Below are 24,636 nucleotides of genomic sequence, written 5' to 3'. Positions count from 1 at the left end.
TACCATTAGGCTGTGTGTATAATACTTATGTATGTACTCTTAAATCTGCACTTTATAGTACCTCCCTAAAAATACTTTTTGCACTTGCACTTCATTGCATTTATCCTGCCGTGTAGTCACCACCACTTTGTTTTTAACCTTTTTAATTTATTTGTGTATGCCAATCATGTCTGCAAAAATTCCATTGGTGTTCTATTCAACCAGCTGATCAGGAATCAGACCCCCAGTGATCAGTACTGATGACCTATCCCGAAGAGAGGTCATCAACATCTTAATCTCAGAAAACTCCTTTATTAGAAATCATTTAATAGTCCTTACAGCTATAAATTGCTGATTTTATAAGGTTACAAGAGCAGAACATATAAAGTGTATGTGGGTGGTAATACAGGGGGGGGGGGGGCAGACATATTCTTACCCTATTGTCTCCCTAACTTGAGTCCTGAATCCTAAATGGATCTGACGTTCCTGAGATACAGATGAGGAGAACAATATGGCCTCTTTCGATCCTTCGCACTTTGTCCCCACAGCCCTGGGTGACGTCGGTTTTACGGACACTTGAATAGTATTTCGTATCAGACTTATAGATCTGAATCAACTTAAAAGGCCTCTCGTCTCCCATGTGGCAAAGACGTTTCTATCCCTGCGATGGTTCCTCTCCGGGAGGCTGCATTTCCTTTCTAATCTAATCCATTTACAAAATGTCTCACAATTGGTTGAATAAAGTGAAGAAAATTGATATCTTTTCATTAGACTGACAACATTATTCTTCCCCGACGGCGTCTCCAAAGAGTTCTCTATTTATATTTTATTTCTTTTGGTCTTTGCAAATGAAAAGTCGAGCAAGACCCTTAAAGGCTATGTACAACTTTGAAGGCTATTTTTGTTTATGACTGCATTTTACAAATTTTTGGCTGAAAATCATATTTTCAATTGGCCTTCATTGAAAATACTGAGCCGTTCTGTCACAAAGCGTTAACTGTTTTTCTAACTGTGTGACTGGTACTTTCACTTCGTGTCGGTCATCTAATAACCCTTATCTCTATACTACTGAGAGGACATAAACACTTATTTAAGCCACATTCTTATCAGTAAGATAAGAACTGAGCTATAATGAGTGTTTATAATGTCAGAGAGCAGAGATAAGGAGTCCGTCAGTTCCCCAAACGACCGAAAAGACAGAAAATCCACAGGCAGCGACTAGAGCATCTCAGCTATGTACACAAAAAGGGGTCCATATTTTTGTAATAAAGACCAATTGAAAAAATTATTTTGAACTCAAAATATGTACAATGCAATAATAATTTTAAAAAAAATTGCCCCCAAAAGTGTACATAGCCTTTAAAGGGGATGTGCCACCATTAAATATAATTCAGCATGAAAAACTAGTGACTTTTGTAATTTACTTTTTGTTGCAGCAATGCACCAGCTGTGAGATATTCTCTTCACTTCTTTATAATGGCACCCCCTGGTGTTTGATCAGCGTAGCAGTGTACAAGTCCACCTATGGAGGGATTCGCACATGCGCAGTGCCACCCTTTAGGCCTGTTTCACACTGCCGTAAGAGCATCCCGGCAGGCTCTTCTGGCATAGAATGACGGGAATTGGCCGGGGAAAAAAAACACGCTGCATGCAGTGGTATTTGTCCGGCCGATTTTCTGCATATTTCGGTCGGATCTCCGCCGGACCCCATTATAGTTAATGGGGGTGGACGGCATTCCGGCAGTGATGGATCTGTAAACGGTAGTGTTAAACTAACTTTGAACTGCCACCAGCCATATCTACCATTAGAAGCTGTGACAGTTATATATAGAGAGAGAGAGCTGCAGCAGAAAGGACATGTCCCCTGACAAATAACACACCCCTTAAGCTGTCATAGGGAGAGAGATGCTGCAGAAAGGACTCACCCTGAACTCTGATAGGAAGAGATCTGCAGCAGAAAGAACATGCTCACTGAGAAAGTAAACTCCCCCTGGGCTGCATAAGAAAGGACATGCCCCCTGAAAAAGGACACCCCCTGTGAGCTGCCAGCCTGAAGACAATCTAGCAGAGCTATTTGAGCAGTGATTGGGGAGATCTCTGGATCCATGTGAGGTACATGGCTGGTTCTAGCTTAGTTAGAAAGAGATTGTTATGTACTATATGATGTCTGATTTTCATTTTTTACATTAGTCATGGGGTAACCCCTTTAAGCCCAAATGTGTCAACTATCAACACCAGGCAAACACAAATCTCCTGCCTTGACATAGATGTAAAATACAACATACTGCCATACACCATTCAGAGATTTGAGTGCCCCCCAAACTCTTATTCTTTACATCTATTTATGTGTGATTACTTCTGGGCTTAGGGTGTTGCCCTTGGGGAGAGCACCTTTTCCAGACTATACCTGTTGGTGAGCCACTGATATTACGATTTATTACTCTATATTGTCTACACCCTAACAGTTGAGCTCCCAACAGGTATATAATGGATATCTGGAGATGTATGGAAGATAAATGTAAGAAGGTGGATACAAAGGCTAGAGGATAAAGGTGATCAAATCAATATAGAGAGAAATACTACAGACCTCTTCAAAGATTTAGAAAAATTGCTATAAAAACAACTGAAACAGAAATGGGAGATTAAATCCCTAAATAGATATGCAGAGAGTGGGATAATACCTAAAGGGTTACAAATTATGAAGGAACCAGCACAGGACCTTTATAGTGAAGAATTTAACGAAGAATGGAACACTTTATTGAATACACAGTCACGAGCACTAATACAATTGATTATTAAGAGACACACAAATTTTAGAACAAATCATTATTGAAATGGTAAAATTAAGAGAGAAAATTGATATGTTACCCCGGGATGATCAGGCAAGTACAGATCTGCAAGGGGTTGGACAATTTAGAACAGGAAATAAAAATAAAAAAAACAATATACACAGAAAGATGAACAAAAGAAAGGGATGGACAATATCAAAATAATGACCCAGAATAATAATAAAAAAGAAACAGAGAAGGAAAATAATTCCAATAAAAACCAAATACATAGAGATTATAATATCCCAACATCCAACTGCTATGAATCACTTTCAAATCAACATTTTTTAGATCAGACTCCACCCCACCACAGGATGAAGACCAGGGAGACATATCAAAAATCCCCAGAAAAGAGATACTTGAGAACACCACATTCACACGAATACAATCTACGTCACAGACAACAGAATCACTCGGACAATATAGAGAAGGGACGATCTATGAACCACAATTACGACTACCATCACCAAGGGAGGAATCCCGAAACACAGATTTGAGCACGCACAATGACAAGCGGAAAACAATACGAAGGGGGGGGGGGGAGATGACGCAAAAATGCCACAAAGACAATACAGAGCACAACAACAACAGAGAGTGTAATAGTGAATTTGAGTCAAACCACTTTATCTGAAGCACAAATAAGTCTTTTGAACAAGGGATTAAAATTCTGCCCCACAACCACATTGGATAAGTTCAATACATACAGTATATTGGTATTGAAAAATTTGTTAGGAGGGTCTGTTTAAAGAAACATTTTATGAAAAACCGTATTATATCTAGTTATGACAATTCAACTGATACTGAATTAAAAGAAAAATAAAAAAAATACCCAAAACAAGAGATTAGTTATGAGATAGCAACCTTTAGAAGAAATATAGAATCCAATATTAGAAAATTTAAAAAGAAATCAGTACCAAAAAACCTAACTAAACATGAAATGGATGCAATTAAACAATTACAAACCCAACATGATATAACTATAAGACCAGCTGACAAGGGAGGAGCGATTGTCATCCAGGATCTGGAACAATATAATAAGGAATGCGAGAGACAACTATTAGATATGGAAACATATAAGAAACTAAATAGTAAATATCATAGGGAACTTATCAAGTATTGCGACAAAGGACGCAAAGAAGGTAAAATCTTACTAGAGCGTGAATACAGATACATCGTGGGCACTCCAAAACGATTTCCCATATTTTACTGCTTTCCTAAAATAAATAAGAACTACAACAAACCTCCAGGATGCCCCATAATATCAGGGATAGGGTCTACATCCTCAAATCTGTCACAATATATTGACAGGTTATTACAACCAATAGTCAAACAGATTCCGTCGTATAATAAAGACACGTCAGATATTATATCAACATTAGAAAAATTGGACTTTGGTGAGAATTGGATATTGGGGACTATGGACTTGAATTCTTTCTATACTATTATCAATCACAATCAAGGTATAGAGGCTCTAGAATCACAATTGTCAATAAACAGTCAGTTACAGCAGGAACATATTGAATTTCTAAAAGAGGGGGTGAGATACATTCTAACACACAATTATTTTGCATATGAGTCAGACTTCTATGTTCAGGAACGGGGCACCGCCATGGGTACTAGGTTCGCCCCTAGTTATGTTAATTTATTAACATAACTGGGGGGAGGATATAGGCTCGCATCTGGGGATGATATAGGCTCGCATCTGGGGACGAGCCTGGTACTCTGGCGGAGATACATCGATGACATTATTTTTATTTGGAAAAATACGGAGGATAGTCTTAATAACTTTTTACAACAGATTAACAATAATGGAAGAAATCTCAGCTTTTCTGCAATTGCGGACAAGAATAGGTCATGTTCTATTTTTTTCGGGATCGGAATTACGTACCCGGAAGTGCGGAACCGCAATTCCGGATCCGGGCAGCACATCGTGCTGCCCCATAGAAATGAATGGGTCCGCAATTCCGTTCCGCAAAATGCGGAACGAAATTGCGGACGTGTGAATGGACCCTAAGTCTTTATATTATGACCTTCTGTTGCGTTGATATGATTAAAAATGCAGGGATAGGATATGATCCCGAATGATCTATATTTAAAATGTGGGACACAACTGTTGACATTATTTTATTCTGATCCTGATTTTATTCTAATCCTGATATTAATATACATAAATTATTTAAGTGTTGAAAGGACTATGTGTTTCTGGGGACATCAATATCTAGATGTCCAATAGTAATGATTGATTTACAAGAAAATGCATGGAAAACGCAGGTGTGGTTTCATCCCTTTATGTTTTTTATGTTTTTTTATGTGTATTTTAATAGAGAAAAGTGTTGTTGATGGGTCTATTTGATATACACTATATTCCAACTATATGAAGACCCACTAAGGGAAGGGGGAATCACTTGTTAGGAGTATATTCCATCGTAAATGCTTGTCTCTATATATTTTTATATTCTTATTTTATACTTTAAAGGTTTTATACTTTAAGTGTTTATCACTTTTTTAGATATATTGGGACTTTTAATAAATTATCATAAAACAATATAATGGTCTATACTTCCATACACCATTCAGAGATTTGAGTGCCCCCCCAAACTCTTATCCTTTACATCTCCTGTATAACGTTTGCGCATCCTAAATATCTGTGACATTCAGTGTAATTTATTTGCGCATACACTTACAAAACCTGCGCTACTGTAAGTGTGACATACTTGCAAGCATATATACCATTTAATATGTTCAAGGTGAGCAGTAAGGGACGAGCAAGTGGCCGTGCTGCTGATGGTGCACGCAGAGGCCGTGGCCCTGTGCGCGGTGAAACTGTGCCTGCTGCCAGAGCACAAGAAACACACTCATCCACGATACTTAGCTTCATGTCCCAGTTTGCAGGGCGGCGCAGGACACCACTCTCGACATCACACCAGTGCGACCAGGTGGTCGGTTGGATTGCAGCAGAAAATGCTTCCAGTCGGTTAAGCACCACCCTGTCTTCCACCAAGTCCAGTCTCAGTAGCCAAGAGTCTGGTCAACAGACTCCTCACCCGGATCCTCCTTCCACCCACCATGGAGAGTCTTGGCAAACAAGTGATCCCACACTCAGATATTCCGAGGAGCTCTTTTCATCGCCATTCCTTGATTTATATATATATATACAGTACAGACCAAAAGTTTGGACACACCTTCTCATTCAAAGAGTTTTCTTTATTTTCATGACTATGAAAATTGTAGATTCACACTGAAGGCATCAAAACTATGAATTTACACATGTGGAATTATATACATAACAAACAAGTGTGAAACAACTGAAAATATGTCATATTCTAGGTTCTTCAAAGTAGCCACCTTTTGCTTTGATTACTGCTTTGCACACTCTTGGCATTCTCTTGATGAGCTTCAAGAGGTAGTCCCCTGAAATGGTTTTCCCTTCACAGGTGTGCCCTGTCAAGTTTAATAAGTGGGATTTCTTGCCTTATAAATGGGGTTGAGACCATCAGTTGCGTTGAGGAGAAGTCAGGTGGATACACAGCTGATAGTCCTACTGAATAGACTGTTAGTATTTGTATTATGGCAAAAAAATAGCAGCTAAGTAAAGAAAAACGAGTGGCCATCATTACTTTAAGAAATTAAGGTCAGTCATTCAGCAGAAAAATTGGGAAAACTTTGAAAGTAAGGGCTATTTGACCATGAAGGAGAGTGATGGGGTGCTGCGCCAGATGACCTGGCCTCCACAGTCACCGGACCTGAACCTAATCGAGATGGTTTGGGGTGAGCTGGACCGCAGAGTGAAGGCAAAAGGGCCAACAAGTGCTAAGCATCTCTGGGAACTCCTTCAAGACTGTTGGAAGACCATTTCAGGGGACTACCTCTTGAAGCTCATCAAGAGAATGCCAAGAGTGTGCAAAGCAGTAATCAAAGCAAAAGGTGGCTACTTTGAAGAACCTAGAATATGACATATTTTCAGTTGTTTCACACTTGTTTGTTATGTATATAATTCCACATGTGTTAATTCATAGTTTTGATGCCTTCATAGTCATGAAAATAAAGAAAACTCTTTGAATGAGAAGTTGTGTCCAAACTTTTGGTCTGTACTGTATATATATATATATATATATATATATATATATATATATGTAGTACTGCTGGGGGAATAATAACTCATAAGCATATCTGCCTGTCAACTGAAAATGCTGACAGGTTGACTCTTATCAAAATGAACCAGGCCTGGATTGCCCCTGACTTCTCTACTCCACCAGAGGAAAGCGGCTGAACATAAAGGCACTCTAAATGTGGCTTTTATGGTATATTGAATACACTGTATTCCCATGCACCCCTTCCACCACAAAAAAGGGTATATTGTTCATGCTTATTAGGCTGCCCTCACTCCTAATGCTTTAGAGGGTCAGCTCAGCAGCAGACCCTCACCCCTAATGTTTTAGATGGTCAGCTCAGCAGCAGGCCCTCACCCCTAATGTTTTAGATGGTCAGATCAGCAGCAGGCCCTCGCCCCTAATGTTTTAGAGGGTCACAAGCAGGCCCTTGCTCCTAATGTTTTTGAGGGTAACCAGCAGGCCATCAATCATCATTTTTCAAGGCTGTGCATGATGCCCTCCTTTATGTGTAATAAAGGGTGTATTGTAGTGCCGGTTCCATGTAATTTTTGGCAGCCCTTTCACTTAGTGCATAGGCTTTATGAGTGTAGGAGTCCCACTACCTGAACAATTGTACCACAATGTGAATGAGGCCCTCATTTATGTGATATACAGGTTATATCGGAGTGCCTCTTCCTTGTAATTTTTGGCAGCACTTGCACTTTATATACAAGTAAATATACAGGAAAGAATGTTTCCTAACAATTTTTCCTCTAAAATCGATTTTATCTTCGGTTTTGTGCGTATTATTGTCAGTCTGTGAAAGTGGCGTACTACTCGTACAACATCGTTCCCAGCAGCGCCCTGGGAGTCCAAGATGCATCCAGACATCCTCCCCATGCTGTTCCCAAACCATTTCAGTGGTGTTTCCATCAATTTCTGACCTTTTCCTATGAACCAGACACCCTCCCCTCTTCAGAGCAGGGGGTGCCTGGTTTAATGATCGGGTTCTCCCATTGAATTCCATTGTGCTCGGTAGAGCACTCGAGCATCCCAAAGTGTTTTACTCAAGCACCCGAGCACTTTGTGCTCAATCAACACTACCCTATACGCTTTCACCAGGAAAAAATTAAGCAGTGAAGTGTGTATAGATTTTTCTTTTTGTTACAGAAAAATGCCCCTATATGCTCTGACCAAGAAAAAATTAAGCAGTGAAGTGTCTATAGATTTTTCTTGTTACATAAAAATGCCCTTATACGCTTTCACCAGGAAAAAATTAAGCAGTGAAATGTGTATAGATTTTTATTTTTGTTGCAGAAAATGCCCCTATACGCTTTGGCCAGGAAAAAATTAAGCAGTGAAGTGCGTATATATTTTCTTTTTTTACTGAAGTATGCCCCTATACGCTTTCACCAGAAAAAACTGAAACAGTGAAGTGCAAATATATTTGTCTTGTAGTACTGAAATATGCCCCTATACGCTTTCACCAGAAATAACTGCAACAGTGCACTGGTAAATATTTTTTTAATTTTTTACTGAAATATGCCCCTATAAGCTTTCACCAGAAAATAACTTAAAGAGTGAACTACGTATATATTTTTCTTGTAGGACTGAAATATGCACCTATACGCTTTCAACAGAAATAACTGCAACAGTGCAGTGCTTATATATTTTTATTTTTTTCTGAAATACGCCCCTATATGCTTTCACTAGAAAAAACTGAAACAGTGAATTGCATATATATTTGTCTTGTAGTACTGAAATACGCCTCTATATGCTTTTTCCATAAATAACTCCCGTATATGCTTTCACCAGAAAATAACCTCAAAGAGTGAACTGCGTATATATATTTTTTGTAGGACTGAAATACACACCTATACGCTTTCAACAGAAAAAACTGTAACAGTGCAGTGCGTATATACTGTATTTTTCTTTTCTTACTGAAATACACCCCTATACGCTTTCACCAGAAAAAACTGAAACAGTGAAGTGTGTATATATTTGTCTTGTAGTACTGAAATATGCCCCTATACGCTTTAACCAGAAATAACTGCAGCAGTGCAGTGCGTATGTATTTTTCTTGTAGGGCTGAAATACGTCCCTATAAGTTTTCACCAGAAAGAACTGCAACAGTGCAGTGCACATATTTTTTTTTACTGAAAAACACCCCTATATGCTTTCAACAGAAAAAACTTAAATAGTAAACTGCGTATATATTTTTCTTGTAGGACTGAAATACACCCCTATATGCTTTCACCAGAAAGAACTGCAACAGTGCATATATATATTTTTTTTTTTACAGAAATATGCCCTTATACGCTTTCACCAGAAAAAAACTGAAACAGTGAAGTGCATATGTATTTTTCTTGTAGGACTGAAATACGCCCCTATAAGCTTTCACCAGAAAGAATTGCAACAGTGCAGTGCGCATATATTTTTTACTGAAATACACCCCTAGGTGTTTTCACCAGAAAAACTTAAACAGTGAAGTGCATATGTATTTTTTTTGTAGGACTGAAATACGGCCCTATAAGCTTTTACCAGAAAGAACTGCAACAGTGAAGTGCGTATATATATTTCTTTTTCTACTGAACTACGCCCCTAGACGCTTTCACCGGAATTTTTTTTAACAGTAAATGCCTTATATATTTTTCTTGTAGGACTAAAATACGCCCCTATAGGCTTTCACCAGAAAGAACTGCAACAGTGCAGTGCGTATATATTTTTCTTTTTTTAATGAAAATGCGTCCTATACGCTTTCACAAGCTCGAGGAAATTCGCATTCGTTGCGAATCTAATTTTTCCTGAAATTCGGATCAAATTCCACTTCGTCAGCTTCGATTCGCTCATCTCTAATAAGCATGTTATGGTGGTATTATTTGTGTACTGTACTGTTGTAATATATAACTGAGCAGTTTATAAGCAAGCACTACATGACCGAGCACTCTTTGGAGGTATTACTTGATCACCCTGTGGCAGTATTAACCAAACACTGTTCAGTAGTATTAATTGAATGAACTTATGGAGGGTATCAGAACTAAAATGTTATTTGGTGGTCTGTTTTTATGTGCCCATCACTGAAATACATAGGGTTTTGAAGGAAATAACCTCTACGGTATTTCTGTGTAGACCGGTGGGGTCGGCCTTCCTTCGTCTGCTCCTGATTTAATCTCTTGTATGTATAATGTGATCCCTCACTGGGATGCTGGACACAATCTCTCACAAGTGAATTAAATATTTCTGTAGAAAAAAAAAAAACAGGAAAACAATCGAGAATTGCTGGTTTTTAATTCCAGCCACAGGATGACTGCAGATCGCTGTCCCGTCCCCCGTGTGACACTTATACAGGAATCAAAACCACAGGAACGTCTAGATTTCACTCCACAGAAGCTTTGCGGACATTTTCTTTTAATAAATGATGATACTCTCAGTGGAACCCCTCCATGCCGTTTTATTCAGATGCAAACAACTATATCTTACCCATCAAATATACATGAAATGATTTGAATCCTATCTGAAGATTCACTGCAAAAATAAAATCCCTAGTAGATACAAGTCCTTGAATTGTCCTAAATTCTCAAATTATTAGATACATCTGCTCCGTCGCCCATTTTCTCCAACTTTGCTTTAAAAATAAGGTGCCCTGAACACAATTTTTCTCAAAGTATTGCATAAATCTCCACGAAACAACTCTAAATTCCTGCTTCCTCTCCTACAGTATATTATAAAACTGACTGCCTGCAGCCAGCTCTAGGGAAAGCCTAGCGTACAGAAATGTATACAGTTTCCATGCAGCTCAATGGAAGCTGTAAAAATCTGTTTTCACTAAGCGCCTCCCAGTGGTAAGTGCGGGAAATTGAAACAGTACTTACGTATGCAGTAAAAAGACAACTTGTCCTGCAAACAACAAGACCCCATATTGCTGCGTTGATGCTAAACTAAAAACTAAAAAATTAATTAATTCTGAAAGGCGAGGTAAAAAAAAATCTCTAAATTTGGAATGGCTCTGAAGTACAAAAATGACCCAATTATTTTTAATGTTTTTTATGTTTAAGAGATGTTTAGCAGTGGGACATAAAGGGGTTGTCCAGGAGGTGATGCAACTTGTGGATAGATGTGGCACTTCTATTTTTTTTCAGTCCTGTCCAACCCTTTTTAAAGATACTTTGAAACCCCCTTTTTGTAGATTGAAGCCAGATTAAGGCTAGATTCACACGTTAAAAAACGGACACACTGTCAGTTTTCCATAGCCGTTTTGCATCAGTGTGTGCCTCCATTTTCTGTCCCTTATCCATTTTCAACGGCTGATTTGGATCCGTTTTTAATCGCCGTTAAAAACAGCCATTAAAAACAGATTAATTTTATTGGCTTCTTTTTTTTAAACTCATCTCCTGCAGCATGGACGGACTGGGAATTTAAAGTGGCCCTGGAAAAAATACTAAAAGTGGCTCAGTTTTGTAGTTGGGTCCAAATTGATGGAAGGCAGGGCCAACAATACCATATTACAGCACATTATACCACTCCAACAGAGCCAAATACCACAGTAATACTACCCTCAGCACCAAAAAAAACCTCCCCCAAAACTTCCACTGGCTGGCCGCGAGGATGGCTTAGGCGGCCCTCCGGGAAATTTTCCTGTAAGGTCTATGGCCAATCTGCCCCTATCCTGCCGTGTTCTGTAGTGCCTCCTGGGTATATAATGACCCCCATAGTGCCCCAAGTATCTATAATGGTCCCATTTATTGACACTAACGAGGGTAGAGGAGGTGTGGGCGACATTATTGGACTTTAATGGGAAACATTATTATGGCCGCTATGGGGACATATATACAGGGGACACTATAGGGCCATGATATACACTCACCTAAAGAATTATTAGGAACACCATACTAATACGGTGTTGGACCCCCTTTTGCCTTCAGAACTGCCTTAATTCTACGTGGCATTGATTCCACAAGGTGCTGATAGCATTCTTTAGAAATGTTGGCCCATATTGATAGGATAGCATCTTGCAGATGATGGAGATTTGAGGGATGCACATCCAGGGCACGAAGCTCCCGTTCCACCACATCCCAAAGATGCTCTATTGGGTTGAGATCTGGTGACTGTGGGGGCCATTTTAGTACAGTGAACTCATTGTCATGTTCAAGAAACCAATTTGAAATGATTCGAGCTTTGTGACATGGTGCATTATCCTGCTGGAAGTAGCCATCAGAGGATGGATACATGTTCTCATTCTGTTTAAGCCAAATTCGGACTCTACCATTTGAATGTCTCAACAGAAATCGAGACTCATCAGACCAGGCAACATTTTTCCAGTCTTCAACAGTCCAATTTTGGTGAGCTCGTGCAAATTGTAGCCTCTTTTTCCTATTTGTAGTGGAGATGAGTGGTACCCGGTGGGGTCTTCTGCTGTTGTAGCCCATCCGCCTCAAGGTTGTGCGTGTTGTGGCTTCACAAATGCTTTGCTGCATACCTCGGTTGTAATGAGTGGTTATTTCAGTCAAGGTTGCTCTTCTATCAGCTTGAATCAGTCGGCCCATTCTCCTCTGACCTCTAGCATCCACAAGGCATTTTTGCCCACAGGACTGCCGCATACTGGATGTTTTTCCCTTTTCACACCATTCTTTGTAAACCCTAGAAATGGTTGTGCGTGAAAATCCCAGTAACTGAGCAGATTGTGAAATACTCAGACCGGCCCGTCTGGCACCAACAACCATGCCACGCTCAAAATTGCTTAAATCACCTTTCTTTCCCATTCTGACATTCAGTTTGGAGTTCAGGAGATTGTCTTGACCAGGACCACCCCCCTAAATGCATTGAAGCAACTGCCATGTGATTGGTTGACTAGATAATTGCATTAATGAGAAATAGAACAGGTGTTCCTAATAATTCTTTTGGTGACTGTATATATATGAATTTTATTTTTATTGTGCACCCGTTAGATGGGTGCACTCATATCTAAACTACGCTAAAAATGGGCACATTGATTCTATTGGGGGCCGTTTGGCCATGAAAACGGACCAAATAGGACATGTTCTATTTTTTCAAAGCCACAATTCACTAGCCTTTAAACAAAAAACAGCCATGTGAGTAGCCCTATAGACTTTAATGGGTTCTGAAAGCATCTGTAGTGTGAATATAGCCTAAGTCTCATGCGTCTGGCTTTAGACACTCCTAGCGATTAGCTGTTCTCTCCCAGGGAAGCTTGTGGCGGCCACTACTGGTGAAAAGCAGTGTTACATGTTGCCCTTTCAAACGTCTGCCTGACCATTCACGGGCCAACTCTATGTTAGCTGCTCTCCATGATATCCATAGGCCCTAATAAAACAGATGGAAAGAGGTTGTCCTCAGGAGGCTGCCCCTCTGCGCCTACATTAAATGCGTTTACAACCCGAAATAATATATTGGCAAAATAATCTGCAAAAATAAATGCATTAGTTGGGCGAGAAAAACTAGAAATTAGCTCAGCATACATCCATATTCCGCACCTTTCGCGAACGATTGTGTGACAGAATGATTCATCCTCATCGTTAGACTGGTTACTAATTATGTGCATATTAATTGTCGCGCAGTTTACCACTGTTTACCCCCAGCTCCATATTATGATCCGACAGATGTTAAATAATAGAGTTGGTGTCACTATGGAAAACCACTATTGTCAGTTTGGCAATTGACATCCTTCCCTCTGTGGAGGCAACATCTTTTTGATGCATCAGTTGTTGACAATTGAATATTTCATCACATCAGGTTCGCTTTTCTCTGCTTCTCCTGTCGGGGAATGTTCCTGATAGCAAAGCCTTGTGTTCTACATGTTAAGAAGAGACCTACGGTACCTGAAGGAGTGCGGTTGTAGTGGGAGGGTTCACATAATCTCCTCACTAAAGGCTTGCTATATTTTAAAAATATAATTTAATTCCATTTATCTGCCATTTATGGTCAGCAAAGGCTCGAGATTATGAAAACTGCTGGACCATAGAGAGTTGTCTGGGCGGGATTGGAAGGTTAGTATTGAGGAACATTAGATCTCAAGAGCATAACCCGCGAAGTAAAAACATCCCGTGTACAGTATATGTGTGAAAGATACTCACCTGGGTTGTCTGTGCTTTTAGAGCCTGTACTACTGCAGTACTCTCTACAGAGATGATGCCCAAATTGTTACACAAGACCAGCAGAAATTATGATGGCTACCAAGGTCCCGAATCATGAATGGAAACGATCAAAAATCTTTGGATGAATTAATAGTACAAGTGACCACAAGAAATTTTGTCAGTGAAAAATACCTCTTTTCCCCCTATCTCCTCCAATCATTCTCTGCTAAGTCAGTATCGAGAGACAAGACAGCTGTCTGATGGACAGCTCACTGATGGATCAGATAACATGGTGCCCATAAAAATGTATGGAGAGGGCAGGAGTGAGGAGAAGTAGGCTGCAGTGAGAGAGAGACACACATTGCTGCCATTAGAAGTTTATGGAGAGGGGAAGAAGAATAAGCTGGTAGAGGGAGAACAAAGCATTTTCTCTGATAACATATATCACAGAGTTTCTTACTGATTCATGTAAAATTTTTGGAAATGACAGTCACCACTTAAGCTACTTTTGTCCAATGTCAGACAACACTTTTAATGTCAACAATACTTCATTGCAAGTAATATGTCTCCCAACAAAAAGTCCATGGACCTTTCTTGGTTGGCAACTGTGGAGTATATTACCTCATCGAATGTTGTGTTGACCACTTCAGGAGAAAGGCATGATGCCCATGTAACAGAACCCCTGTTATTGCCTGGACCACAGACTGTAACCTTGTATAACCCCCCTGGATTCATTGGACCACAGACTGTAACCTTGTATAAACCCCCTGGATTCATTACTTTTATTTTGTTCAGTGTGTCACAGGCAATGCTGCGACCCCTCCTACGCCAGCGGTGCACTGTATGCATACCGAGCTGGGTACCGTGGAGTGCCTGGGAATACTATACGAGGCAGATCCTGTTCAAGCTGCATCTCCGGACAATCGACAACAGCATCGACAGGAGGTACGGATGAATGGACAAGTAGCCCAAGGTCTGTGGGACACAGGTGCCACCATCACTCTGGCGCAACGACACTTGGTCAAACCGGAGCACTCGAGCACTTGTTTTTCGCCTCCCTACTGCCCAAGTGCACCTAGACTGGGGAGTTGGATCCGGCAAAACCACCGTGGGGATTATGGATAACGTACCCACCGAAGTCTTGCTGGGCAATGACATTGAGCCCCTGGCTTCTGCTTATTTGCCCACCACAACCGCTACAGCTTGCCCTGTGACCACCCAGTCCCAAACCCATGTTGCCAGAAACGCCTCACCAGGACAGGAGACCCAGGTAAGCACCCCACCGACCCCTTCCCTGACTGTAGCCAATAGACCCCTAGCTTGGGACACCCGGGAGGAATTTGGGAGGGAAACCAGAGAGGACCCTTCCCTCCAGAAATACAGGGAGAAAGCTGAGTCTGGGGGGACGAACACAAATTTTTTATCTGGGACAAAGATAGGCTCTACAGATTAACCGAAGGTAGGAAGAGAGAATGTGCCCCTTCCCAGAAGCGCCAACTAGTGGTACCCAAGAAGTACTGGTTGGAACTTCTCCGAATTGGGCACAACATCCCCTTGGCAGGACATCTGGGTGGTAACCGCACGACTTACAGGATCACCAAGACATTCTTTTTGCCGGGGATCTCTAAGGACGTGCGGAGTTATGCAGCACGTGTGATGTCTGCCAGCGAGTGGGGAAAAGAGGGGATCATCCTAAGGCTCGACTGTTACCCATGCCAATTATCGAGAAACCCTTTAGCAGGGTGGCAGTCAACATAGTAGGACCCCTACCAAACTCCAGTACATTCGGTAAGAAATACATTCTTACCGTGGTGGACTACGCTACCCGCTATCCGGAAGCTGTCGCTCTGACGAATATTCAGGCCGACACTGTTGCCAGTGCATTGGTCGGAATCTTCACCAGAGTGGGGTTTCCGAACGAAATCTTGTCTGATAGGGGAACTCAGTTTACCATAGACCTAACCCAACAATTATGGAGGGCCTGTGGTGTCTCAGCTCACCCTACCACCCCCAGACTAATCGTCTCTGTGAGAGTTTTAACGGTACCCTGAAACAGTTACTGCAGACCTTTGCGGACGAGTACAGTGACTAGGAGCAATTCCTGCTGCACCTCTTGTTCGCATATCGAGAGGTGCCCCAGGAATCAACTGGGTTTTCCCCCTTCGAACTGCTCTATTGGAGGAGGGTGCGAGGACCCCTCGATCTCATTCGAGAGCACTGGGAGGGGGAAATGGAACACGAGGGGATCCCCATTGTGCCATAATGTCCTGGAACTGCGGGACCGCATGGAACAGTTGGCCCAGATGGCAAGGGACCATCTACATACGGCCCAGAGCAGACAGAACCTGTGGTATGATCGGGGAACCCGCCAATGGTTGTTCCAGGTGGGACAGAAGGTCCTGGTGCTTAGGCCAGTGAAGAGGAATAAGCTCCAGGCCTCCTGACAGGGCCCTTACAAGGTGGTAGCGCAAATCTGCGACACCACCTATGTGAGTGCCAGCAGCAAAGATCAAAGGATTCGCAAATCTTTTCATGTCAACCTCCTGAAAGAGTATCAAAAAAGGCCAGAGAACATAGCGGCAATATGTATTCCCACTACAGAAGACCCTGACAGCTTACCTATCCCAGACCTCCTAGCCCGCCCTACAAGACAGCCTTACTAGTACAGTCCAGCTAGGGGAGCTCCTAAGCCTCGCAGAAAAGGGCCAACTCAGACAGTTACTCGCAGAGAAAGAGTTAACCTTCTCTCAAGAACCAGGGTACACCACGCTAGCGACCCACCACGTAGAGACCCCTGGACAAGCGCCCCTCAGACAACCCCTTTACCGGATCCCCGAGGCAGTTAAAGAGGGTATGAGGAAAGAGATTCAGGAGATGCTCAAGTTAGGGATTATAGAACCCTCCGACAGTCCCTGGGCTTCACCCGTAGTTCTAGTCCCCAAAAAGGATGGAACCACACGGTTCTGCGTAGATTATAGACACCTTATCCGATGCCCCGAGTGGATGAACTATTAGATCGTATTGCCAGGGGATGTTATCTGACCACCATCGATCTGTGCAAGGGCAGATTCCCCTGGCCAAGTAAGCTATCCCCAAGTCGGCGTTCGTCACCCCGTTTGGCTTATACCAATTTAAGGTTATGCCATTCGGGATGAAGACTGCCCCAGCCACATTTCAACTCTTGGTGGATAGACTCCTTGATGGCTTCCAGGACTTCACTTGTGCGTACCTGTTTGACATAGCGATCTATAGTGAGTCATGGAGGGAGCATCTAAGGCACGTAGAGGCCGTATTGGATCAGATTCGGGTCGCAGGCCTGACACTGAAACCTGAAAAATGCCACATGGGCATGGCCGAAGTCCAGTACTTGGGACACCAGGTAGGGTGTGGGAAGCAGCGTCCCGAACCGGCCAAGATCGAGGCAGTAGCCAATTACCCTGCACCAAGACTCAAGTACTGGCCTTCTTAGTGACAGCTGGGTACTATAGAAAATTTGTACCCGACAACAGCACTATTGCTAAACCCCTGACAGACTTAACCAAAAAGAATCTACCCAGACTGGTCCTGTGGTCTCCCTCCTGTGAAGCAGCCTTCCAAGCCATAAAGAGCGCTTTGATCAACGCTCCTGTGTTAGCTGCCCCAATCCCTAACATACACTTTGTTGTTCATACAGACGCTTCCATGTACTGACTAGGGGCAGTTCTGAGCCAGATCGGAGAGGATGGAGGGGAGCACTCTGTCGCGTACGTTAGCCAGAAATTGTTACCCAGGGAGGTGAGCTACGGGGCAGTGGAAAAAGAAAGCCTGGCCCTGGTTCTGGCTCTAAAGAAATTAACCCCTTATTTATATGACCAGGAATTTACTCTCATCACTGACCACAATCCTCTTGTCTGGCTGAACCAAGTTGCAGGGGACAACCACCGGCTATTGCGATGGAGCTTGGCCCTCCAACCTTACAACTTTTCCATCCAGTACCGGCCCGGCAAGCACAACGGCAACGCAGATGGGTTGTCCAGGCAAACAGAACTTATGCCCTAGCAGCGGCCCCGACATCCCCAAGCTGACCTGAAAAGGATCACACCGGGTCTGCCGGGGTGTTCCACAAAAGGGGAGCCATGTAGCAGAACCCCTGTTATTGCCTGGATCACAGACTGTAACCTTGTATAAACCCCCTGGATTCATTGGACCGCAGACTGTAACCTTGTATAAACCCCCTGGATTCATTACTTTTATTTTGTTCAGTGTGTCACAAGCAATGCCTATTGTGTTTGTTCATTGTGTCGCAGACAATGCCCATTGTGTTTGTTGGTTGTGTCACAGGCAATGCCCATTGTGTTTGTTGAATGTATAGTTTTGGAGTTACAGAAATGTGTTAAAAAGTATATTGTTCGCTTGGAAATAATTGAGCTGATACCACAATTAACTCAATTATCTCCCAAGCAGGGGGAGGAATGTACAGTGATAAATGGGTGTGTTTAAACTGTAAAACTGTAAATGATTGGCTGCTTTGTTTATATCCTCAGTTCCAAACAAGGTCCACGTGGGTGGTAACCTTGTTGGAAAATGTGTATAAAAGGCAATGCGTGTGTGGTCATTAAAGCAGTCCTGCTTAACCCTCAAATGTAACCTCGTCTCGTTATTGAAGGGTACCTGCTTCCAGCTTAATCACTGGCTCTTTTAAGAGCTCTACGTCTCCCTCTCTACAAGGATCCAGTGGACGGTATATCGGGAATACTCTGGAGCACAGCCTCTCGCCGGGAAAAGGACGTCGCCGATGGCATACACCCTGCTCACAACCAGGGTGGCCGTTACAGTGCCCATTCAATTTTATGGATGTTCATGTAATACATGGATGAGTTTGCCACACTGGGAGACACTGAGGGGATTCCAAGCATGTGACCTGTCCCAAATGATAAATATATATACAGTATACCAAAGTAATCTTAGTGAGATAACCCCTTGAATAAACTTTCTCTACCTAAGCTTGTAATAGAGGGACCTGAAATGCATCTAAGAGAATGAAGGTTTTGCCATTCACAAAGAAGAGTTCTTGTTGCACTGGCATCCTCTGCCCACCACTGCTCTTTCTCCTCCTTGTGGGCCGTGCTACTCACCCAGTCAGCACCTCTGTTCTGCCGTCAGTCTAGGCCCACTCTCCTCCCTTCTACAGCCGGTCACTGCTGTTGGCATCTAAAGTTTCTTCTTCAGGCTGTGGCCTGTATGCCTGGGTTAAAGGCCTCCAGGTCTGTTCTGTAGAGCATGCATGCATCCAAATTCTTCCTTAGCCTATGGCTGGCTGTCCCTGGGTACATAAAGCACTTTCCCCAGTGGGAATGTTTCTAGGTTTCTATCTTACCAGTGAATGTGTGTGTGATATTCTGTCTGTCTGCCCTTGCCACTGCCTGTTATCGACTCTGTTACTCTGCTGCCTGCCTTGACCTAAGTCTGTTTTCTAAATGGATCCAATCCTGCCTGCCTTGACCTCAGGCTGATTTTTCAGATATGCTTGAACTCTGCCTGCCCTGATCTCGCCCTGTCTCCTGACTACGATTATTGTCTGTCCCCTTGGTGATTCGCACCGTAGTCTCTGAACCCCATGGGTCAGCTGCCAACTACACCAGGACTATCTCAAGAGGTATCAGCCTGGTGGCTCCTCTGTAGCAAAGACCAGATTTCTGTATAGGGGTTAGAGGGTGAAAACCAAGGGAATGCCAGGATAGCGTCCATTGGAATAGCCCTAAGTCAACCTGTTTATTTGGCGTAGTTAGTCCACACCCACTGCCCGTTACAGCTCTGTGAAGACTTGAAACTATACAATACTGACAATAGTAGTGGCCAATTTTTTATATAAGGTCTATATACAGTACCATGTTTGAGAGGTAACATTATTAATAATTTATATTAGATAGATTAGGTTTTCTGATGACCGAATTAATGAATTTTATTTGGAAATTTTGGACTTTTTCTGGATCAACACAATATAAAAATAACAGTTTTGCACTTGATGGTCCTTATTTTTCCCCACAATTTTACTAACCATATAATCTGTGTTTTCCTGGGTGGATGTCAAATAAAAATACTATTTAGTCTCTCCTTGATTTGCAATAACCTTCTACCATATCAGTTCTCATAAATTAATCTACAAAGTCATTGGACAGTTTCTAATTGCCCCTAAACTTGATGGCTTCATTCTGTGATAACAGCTCCTTCTATTATATATTACTCCTTCATACGTGACATCATAAAAGCTTGACAAAACTCAGGGTCATAACCAGAGATTGATGTGCAAATCATGCCTGAGTAGTGTCATGGGTGAAGGAGTTAATTAGAGAAAGCATGGAGAAATCTTCAGACTTTCTCATGCAAAGCTCCAACTAAATGAGACTTGATGCCTCCAGATATCTAAACTATTTCAAATTAGCCGGCTTGAAACTTGCTTATTAATAAAAATCAAATGAAGTTGCATATTATCCTTCAAGGGAGCTTTGGTAATATCTTGAAGGAATTAAGAACTTCTGTAGTCAAGTTTCCATGTGATAACCTAAGCTGAAAATTAGTTAATTAGCAGTTGAACGTGTTTGATAGTTCAAAGGAAGTGATGTGTATGGAGCACAGTATAGCACAGTAATGAAGATGTCATGTAACCAAACCAAAATAACATTATGTACATCCTAAACACTCCAGGCCTTCAGAATTGTATTTGGCTGGAGAATAAACCCAACACATCCTTTTCTCTTTCGTCTTTAATGGTCTCACTTTGCTTATATGTTTGGTGTAAGTGTGGATTTTGGTCCATTCCATGCATGAAGATAAGTGCCATAACCCTACTCATATCAGCCCTACTTCCATTTATTTCATTTTTTACATTAATAATTGGTTAATGCCTTTGAGGGGTTGTCCAGAAAAACCTACTTTCATATACCCTATTTGTGAATTTGGTGTTATTAGAGGGCCCCCCCTGAGGAGCCAGTGCAGAGGATGGGAGTGGTTGTGTCCCTGATGAGGTGTCATGGTGTGCTCCCACAAGTTGTCGCTTCCTAGGTTCGGTGCAGTGAAAGATTCGGTTGAAGAATCAGGCCAGAAGTGAATGTTTAACAGTCTCTCTTTACTTAGTGTAAAATATATATTGTGACAAACAGCAGCAATAAATACAAAGTGCATTTTCTCTGGCATCAGATGTGGATGCACATTGGCTAGTTCAATAGCAATACGTTGGCATTAGCAAGCACTTGTGGATATAGGTGTCCATTGTAGTACAGGCTTAATGCTTGTCTGGCCTAGTGGCAGTTTAGTTAGGTGGTGGTGTCTGAGCTGTTGTCCCTCACCTTGCAGCAGTGTCTGTAAAGCTGTATCTCACGGACCTCTCTGCTGTCTTGTCTCTTAAGTGTTTTCTTGAGGCGGTGTTAAGTTGTTCTCACAGGAGAAGAATAGCTTGTTCCTGAGTTTTACTCACAGGGGGATAAGATACGGTTCTGAGTAGGTAGAAGCTCTGACATGTGCTTCCTCACTCCCCCACTATCAGAACAAGACTCTCTCTACCCCTTCCTTTCTCTGTCTCACTAGACTGGAACTTCCCCCCTGCAGGAAGCAGGACCAGCCCACTCCTACTAAGTGGGGAGGAACGGGGTGGTTAGCCCTGTTCCTGCCAACCATGACCTCCTCTGCTAGAACACACGGCCACTACAATGAAAAACGCATAACATTACAACACATTACAAAGATCTGCAGATACCCCCAGGTCTGGGGTACTGTGCCTCTGTTCAAGATCCTTATTTCCTAGCTAGAGTATAGAGTGATCACAATGAGAGTGTCTTTCTCTTTATAAAGTAAGCAACAAGGGTGGTGATAGGGGATTGGCGAAAAACATAATAATCCTGGAGAACCCATTTAAAGGCCCCACTGCGTCATATAAAATACACTATTATTATAAATGTCACAAGCTAGATGTGGAGCCCACTAAAGATTTTGATTTAGGACCCCACTAAGCATTTTCACCCAGAAACTTCAACTTACACCTCCAAGGCCAGCCTTTTTGTCTCTAGATCTGTCAATATCTAAGCATTTAAAACCTAATGAGTGGGTCTAAAACCTAAGTTGTCATTGATCTGAGGTCTGAACTCTCAGTCTCCATTCTCAAACTACTAGCCGTATCAATGTTTTATGCAGTTCCCTCCCTCGGGTCCTTCTCATTGTCTCACCCCTTCTGCTTCCTATTGGGTACAGTGAGACTGTCAGACCCCACAGGAATAGTCATGATCACATACAAAGGAGTACTAGGCTATCTATGAGGGGAAAGGTCCTGGCAGTGCAGTAGTACCTAGATGTAGGATATTCTATTAGGCTGGGTGCACATTGCATTTTTCTTTATCTTGAGCATGTACACTGTGAAAACTCACGATTTACGTGCTTAACATTTGCATAGGGTCAATTATCAAGACAAACACCAACAACGTTTCCTTGACCCCATCAGTCCACCATATGTAATGCAAAAAAAAGAGGGTGGAATAACAGTAGATTAGGCTATTCCATCCACCGAGTCAAGTAAAAAATTGTGTACTGTGCAGTATATGTTTTTCTTTACTTGGTAGCCCATGGTTGGCAGGTGCCACAGTATAGCCTCCATCGCAGACATCCATTAAACATATACATCATGAGATTTCATGACACATACACATTGAACGGATGCCATATTGTGGAATCGGTCACCCTTAAGCTATAACGCCTTGTGTCTAACGTATATGTCACAAAAAAATGATGAGCTGGTCATCAGCCATGGGTTATAACCCATGGGTGACAGATACCACTGTTAGAAATCCATCAAAGCCTCCATGTAGTCTACACTTTGGAAGCTCTATGGTCAACGAAGACAAAAAAGCTCAATGTGAACCTTACATTATCTGAAAGTATCTGAAACTGAATGCACAGATTAGAGCAAAACAGTCTTTATTCTACATCTTGTAACACGTACTCGTGGATCTTTTCCAAGGCAATATAGGATGCATCTGATTCTGGTCTAATACATGAAACCTAAAAAATTAATCACATTAAAGAATAAAAGGCTTGAGTTAATAACCTAAGGTAGTCTGCACGGAAATTGCACATGTAAGTGATCAGATCACAGTTGTCATGGATGTCAGGGGCAGGTGGAGACAAAAAAGCTGTGACGGGTGGTGTGAGTTGCATTTTCTCCAGTTCCAGGTATTTCTTCCCCACTTGATGTTTTTCAGTTTATACCATAAAACATTTATTTTCAGATTTGCCTTCTGAGTTGAGCCGCTCTTCTTTCTGTAGGTGCTTGTTAGTCTGCGAGTAGCATAGCCTTTTACCTCTTCCTTCAGAAACTTTCATCTGGCAGAAACGCTAGACTTTCAGATTCTCATTAGGCCTGACATCCTATATCATTGCTAACAGGATTCTGCATACAAAACCCGACATGTATCTTAATGAGACAATGTTAGAATTCGTTTTATGGAAAGTTGGATGAACAGAGAACAGAGATTATCTACTGAACTTCTAATCTTACTTTTTCTAGTGTCTCCCCTGCTCCTAAATTGCCCCTCATTATCCCTCGTACGGTAATGCTGGGACTGTACAGCCAGGTCATAGGGTCATCCGCGATACAGCCCCTCATTTTTTATTCCTATAACCTAATTGTCGGTAATTTAGCAGAAATAAATCTGCAGATTGGCTGCTCCCAGCATCGTTTCCTCTGTAATGTACAATCAAATTGAAACCAAAATGCTGGAATGCGAATCACCTTAAAATACAGATGTAGCAATCTTTGACTTGACACGTAACACATTAAATACAGTTGCGGCAAACTTAACATTGACACTTAACAGAAATAAAGCCATTAAAGGATTTTTACAAGAATTTTAAATCTTCAGGATAATTTATCAGTATCTGATCGGTGGGGGACCGACACCCAGGACCCCCCGTGATAAGCTGTTGAGAAGACATCGGCACTCTCAGTAGCACATCGCCGTCCATTGTACAGTGGCTGAGCTTGGTATCTAAGCTCAGCCCCATTCACTTCTATGGCCTAGGCTAAGCTGCGAGAAGGTTAGGGCGCTACTGTGTGCGTCTGTGCCTTCTCAAACAGCTGACGGCGGGGGTCCCACCAATCAGATACTGATGACCTTCCCAGAGGATAGGTAATCAGTTAAAAGTCTTGTCTTCTTACCAACTTGTCTTCTTACCAACTATTAAGAAGAGTTCTCCAGAATTATGGTATTTCTAAGCTAGATCACTCACTTTTGCATGATAGGGCACTAAGTCACCAGGGCTTATGATGTCTTATGACGCAGTTAGGGTTGGTTTCCAGGAGGTTCCATGAGATTTCTGCAACACTCAGGAGATTTGCCAACTCTTCCGGGAGTCCAGGACGTCTCCTCTAGACTTGGCACGTTTTCGCATTACCGAGTCAAATGCACTCTCTGTAAGACCATATGACACCTTTGTACAGCACCATATAGTGCTCTATATGCACCACATATGCAACTAGTGGCCTACAGGGGGCGCATTATGGTCCCTAACCAATGTTCTTCGGAAAGGACAGCATTTCTGTCCCCTGTAGTGGTACGTACAAGTATATGGATTGGAGGGACCTCCTCAGTTTGTTGTTTAGTATGTCTATTGTTTTTATGT

At 42.1% G+C, this 24,636-nt stretch overlaps 1 protein-coding gene across 1 annotated transcript in view; it reads left to right on the top strand.

The window, feature by feature from the left end:
• Window positions 1-24,636, top strand: part of TAFA1 (TAFA chemokine like family member 1) — a 359,874-nt gene that overhangs the window by 317,468 nt on the left and 17,770 nt on the right. The gene's annotated exons all lie outside the window — the stretch shown is intronic.

Source organism: Bufo bufo, chromosome 9 (assembly GCF_905171765.1).
Source record: "Bufo bufo chromosome 9, aBufBuf1.1, whole genome shotgun sequence".
Classification (NCBI taxonomy): domain Eukaryota; kingdom Metazoa; phylum Chordata; class Amphibia; order Anura; family Bufonidae; genus Bufo; species Bufo bufo.
Note: the sequence above shows the minus strand (reverse complement) of the source record. Positions and strands in the feature narration are given on the sequence as shown.